The sequence below is a fragment of the Sus scrofa genome, chromosome X (genome assembly GCF_054392235.1).
Source record: "Sus scrofa isolate SSC_HxYL_T2T_F1_AM1 chromosome X, Sscrofa_HxYL_maternal_Yorkshire_Landrace_v2.0, whole genome shotgun sequence".
Taxonomy (NCBI): domain Eukaryota; kingdom Metazoa; phylum Chordata; class Mammalia; order Artiodactyla; family Suidae; genus Sus; species Sus scrofa.
In genome coordinates, this window is record NC_139401.1 from 71120286 (window position 1) to 71125712 (window position 5427).

Below are 5427 nucleotides of genomic sequence, written 5' to 3' on the forward strand. Positions count from 1 at the left end.
CAAGCTCCTCACCTGCTGTTTCCTTCCCCTATGCTAAGCCCTGTCATATGCATAGTACCGTTACAGTATTATTTAGGGGAAAATGAAAAGACGTAGAAATGGAGTATTTGGAAAGTTATTCTCTTTTACAATCTGTTTGAGTTTTTTGTTTATATTTGTACTTTTTCCCAGTTTTGAAAAGGCAATCCATGCCCATGATAAATAAGCACAGTTAAACTCACTAGAGGAAAACATTTAAAAGTTCTTATGTTATCTCCCAGGGGTAATCTATATATTCACAAGCATATATATCTAATTATATACAATAATATAATATATAAGCATATATATATACACACACATACATATAATTTTTGGATGTTTTAAAAAGCTCTGAGAAGGCTTCTGTCAAGTTTGCTTCAGAGCAACACATGATTCCCACAGCATGGTCTAAACCATGTGCCCAAAACAATCCCCAAAGATTCAGACAGGTAACAGTCTCTACCTCAATACATACCCAGAACCCAAGCTACCACAATAGGGGTACAGTGACAAGCAAGGATAAATAAGAATAAATCCTGAGAAAACAATGTGTAGTTCCCTTAGGAAAATGGGACTATTAGTACCTACCTCATGGGATTATTGTAAGTACTGAAGAAATTAGTATGCATAAACCATTTAAAACAGTGACTGGCATAGAGTAAGTGCTATATAAGTGTTAGCTGCTATCATTACCATTTTTATTGTTGTTGGTTACTATTGTTCCTGAAAGAGGACAGCCTGGGGCTCTTGAACATATTTCCTATTTTTCTAGGTTTTCCTCACATGTACCTCCAAAATGGGGGGTTGCTACCTATTACTACTACACTTCCTCTGGGATACCTCCCCCACAAGTATCTAAACTGTAGAGCCAATTTGTAAACAAAGTCATACCTCAAAAAGTCTCCTGGACAAAAGGAAAACAGCCTCACTGCCTAACATTCCTCTCAAAGCATCAATGAGATAAACTGTTTCATGTGTATTACTCACTGCTGTTTTTACAAAGCTCATGGAAATGCATGGACAGACCGGCAGCTCACCACACTTTCTGGGGAATTACTCAGCCTAGAACATATTGTTTCCATCTCCTTTGTGTGATTCAGTTTCTCCTATTCCCTACACCCCTCATTGCTTCTGAGGAGCTGCATGTTACTGGCTAGCCACAGACATTGTACTGCCTTACCCCACTAGCTAAGCCTTTATGAAGCTGGTGCTACTGGAACAGGCTGGACTCCACACTCACAGGTCAAACATTCTCTGCAGCCTGAGTCTGCTATCCCATTACATTAGAAGCCCTTTGAGGAGTTGAAGCTAAGCTCATAAGATACCCAGCAACTTTTCTCTCACTTACCTCTGTCTGAAAGGGTAGGTAAATGACAGTTGAGATATTAAGTTTCTCCCACCAGTGAATCTCATCACTGGCATCTGCCTACTTCCTGGTTTGTCACAAACATAAATTGAATTTTTGGCTTCTGATGTAAGTCTTTGTGCCATTATGGAGGGACTTTAACATCCAGGAAGATAAACCATAGAGCACTACTTTCTTGGCTCAACTCCAGACACTTACCCTGCAGCCACATCCAGGATCTTTTCATCACTCATTTTGGCTCCACTTCTAATACCTTATATTTTCACATATCCAACTCTCTGGCTAATTTTTTTCCCATTTAAGGGCTTTTACTTCATCATTCTTCCTACTACTATTTTTTGATCTCCTTTTTTCCTCCCAATTTATCAGTCTCCTCCAGCCTAATTTTCTTTCTTGATTGGCCTGGGCTCTATAATCCATTATTTCAACTACTATCTTTTCCATATTCTTAACTCACCACATTCTGACCTGGTACCACATGAAAATTCACGGTCTTCTGTTCAGGAAGAGCTCAATGCTATACAACAAAATTTCTAAGGATTCCCAGCCAGCTTTCTCTCCCATCTCTTTCTATTCCCTCAGAAATATCTTCCCATTAACCTCTACTCTTACTTATGAATCTTCACCCCTTCCCTCTGATGGTTCTTTCTCCTCTGCACAACAGTATGTTCAGACCTCTCATGGTTTAAGAAACAGTTCCTGCCCCTCTCTATTTTCTGTCCTCTCTTTCCTTCTCTTCTAACCAAGCTTCTTGAAAGAACAGTCTACATTCACTGCCTTCACTTTCCCCTCTCATCCTCACCCCTCGACACACTATAATCTAGTTCTGTTACAGGGGTAAGTTTCTTTCCATCCTTGTTTGTACCTCTGCCATGAAACATATCACCTATTATACCATCACTAAACATGAGCACCTCGAAAAGTAGGACCTTGTCTATCTTATCTGTGTGGTCCCAGAACCTAGCACAGTGCTTGATTGATAGGAGGTGCTCAATAAACGAATTATGTCACAAACACTTACTGAACACCTACTAGGAACCAAGCACTGTAGCGGCTCTGCTAGAATCCACAACACTTGGAACCCTGTAATCTATCACCAAAATTATATTCAAACATACTTATTCTCAAAGAAATGTTCTCTCCTTCATGACTGTCAGGTCAATACATTTAATTAAGCCACAAAACCCTTGCCCTGTTCTGTGCCTTACTCATAGCAATTCTTTAGCCTTTGATGAATGAATGCCTGATAGATCTGAGCAGATGCAAGAGCTACTATTGTAAATGGGCCCAGAGGGGTCTGTTCTGGCAGCTGGTTCCTTACAGAAGGCTTTTGGGGTTTTTAAAAGCTATTTATAAACAGTTCGTTCTCTATAAACATATTCATTTGCAACTTCATCTCGAATATTACTGACAGTTTTGGTAAGCTACTAGTCTGTTTACAACCACTCCTGTTCCTTTACCTTTACTTCTCTCCCTTCTCTGCAGATTTCTTCACCTTTACCTATAAATATCTTTGTGGACAGCCTCTCCTGTCCACAAATAAAGACATATCTAAATTAGAAACCCTCTATTGACCCAAAGGTCCCATTTCACCTAATACCCTTCCTTTTTCCACTAATAGATTGCAAGAATAGTCTACACTTGCTAGCTCAATTTCCTTTTTCCCACTAGCTCTGACATCAAATGGTCAGAAAGTATAAGATATAGGTTAAGTTGGTGAGGGAAAAGCTTCATGGACAAGTAAGGACATAGGACACCAGGGAACAAAGCCATGAGATTAAAGTACAGGAGATGTAAATATTTGGGGGGCGGTATGAAGTTTTTCTAATTTTTTTAGTCTGTTTTGTAAGTCTCTTTTAAGCAAGTAACACATGTCATGATACACAGTTCAAAAGGTACAAAGGGCACAGTGTGAAAAGCAAGGGTTCTTTTCAGTCCTACTCAGTTCCCCTCTCTGGAGGCGATCACTGTTAAAAAGTTTCTTATGTATCATTCCAGAGATAGTCTATGCACTTACAGATATTTACATAGATGGAGTCTCTAAATATAATAGTAGAAAATAACAGGAAGTACCATGAGAAGGATGAACTGACAAGCACAGGAGGAGGTATTGAAGAGCTAAGGGATATCATTTTCCCTTCAATATACTTTTCTTCGCACCTCCACTAATACCCTTTTCACCCCTCCAAGTTGCTGAAGCTCAAAGCTTCTAAACATCTCCCATTGGTACAGTGGTCTGCAATTTACAGAGCATTGCCACAGCCCTTATTTCATCTTACTTTGTTATAACTCTGTGAAGTAAGCAGAGTCCCAGTGATTAGCTGTACAGTAAAGTTAAACTGATTCATAATCCCTCCACCCTTGCTATTGCTACATCCATTTTATTTCCAAAATGTAAATTACATATATCCACTCATCACCACCTCCACTATCCCACCCTCATTTGGGCTCTCGTTACATGTCTTCTGTAAAACTGGAATAATTGCCTACTTTATGCAGTTGTTAAGTACACTCAGTAAAATTAAATAAGAGCTATAACACCACAACAAATTTCTCAACAAACATTTCTTCCTTTCTCTTTCTTGCCCCCAGATCTCCCTGACCCTTAATCCATTTTCCCCATTACATACTTTACTCATCGAAGTGATGTAGAATTCTTGAATTTTTTTCTGTGTCCACCCTCTATTGATCCCAAGATAAGGGCATCAGAATATGACAACTTACTTGGACTCTGAGGAAAAGCCTAGAACATTCTAGATGCAGTGATACCAAAGGAAATTGTTCTCAGTGCCTCTCAAAGGCATTGCTTTTAGAGTCTAGAATAGCAACTTTGACATTTAAAACCCTAAGATGGTCAAGATGTGCCCTGCATTTTCCACCTAGAAAAACCCTACATATACTTCATTACTCAGTTCAAATGTCGCCTTCTTCTTGAAGCCTTCCAAGATCTTGCCAACATCACTTCTTCACCCAAATTTGAATGAATCTTTCTGTTCTCTGTACTACCAATGGTGGTGGGAGGGAAAGATGGAGAAAGGGAGGTAGTAGAGGGAGAAGAGAGACAGGAAATGAGAGAAAGAGGAGAGGGAAAGGGAAAGGGGAAGGGAGAGGAGGAGAGAGGGAGGGAAAGGAAAGGAGAGAGGGGAAGGGGAGGGATGAGGGCAAGAGAAGAGGAGGGAGCCCAACTTCTGTCTTTCCCTAGTCTAGTCCAGCTCAATGGTTCCCAGTTCCTTGTTCTGACAAAACCTATTGACCCTCCTCCTAAAATATATCCAACTGAATAAGGTTAAAATGATGGTTACCAGGCAGAGGTGATTCCCTCCACCTCTAGTTCCTGGTAGATATTAAAGACACAATACAATAAAATATGCTGTACTCAAATTTATTTTCAGGTTGATTTAGCTTTTGTATATATAACTGTAGTATAATTTAACTTTTATCATATAGTTCATAGTCTACTTTATATCAATTAAATCATGAACATTTTCCCATTCAATTGACTTTTCTTTAAAAATATTTTAGTAGTTTTATAAATCTTCTATCTTAATTCCATCCATAATAAATACATACTTTCCCCTATTCTTAGGCATTTCCATTCATATTTTTACAGACAATATTACACTGAAGGCACATAAGTCCTTATCTGAATGTCTATTTCCCAAAAAACATTCTTAAAAGTTGAATTTCTGAGTCATGACACTCAGATTTTTAGAACTATTGATACATACCCTCAAACTACTTCCTAAAACAACACATCAACTTAATTCACTGAAAATGTACAAGAATGACCACCTCACTGCACTCTCACCAGCACAGATTATCTTTTGTATTTTTCCTAATCTGATAGGCAACAAAATATGATATGCCATCAGTGCTTCAATTTGATTTCCTTGATTATGATAAAATGGAAGAGTTTTTTCAATAATGTTTATATATGTGGTTTGTCTACCCTGTTTTGCAAACTGCATATATATATATATATAGTTCTGCAAGGAGTGAATTAAAAAATCTTGAATCATTGTTCCCAGGGAAATACAAAA

General features: G+C 38.5%; 1 non-coding gene across 1 annotated transcript; it reads right to left on the minus strand.

Moving 5' to 3' along the window:
• Positions 1-2340: 2340 nt before the first annotated feature.
• On the minus strand, positions 2341-2434 carry MIR325 (microRNA mir-325). The gene has a single exon (NR_038499.1). It is a non-coding gene; the product is annotated as a microRNA mir-325 (primary transcript).
• Positions 2435-5427: the final 2993 nt, after the last annotated feature.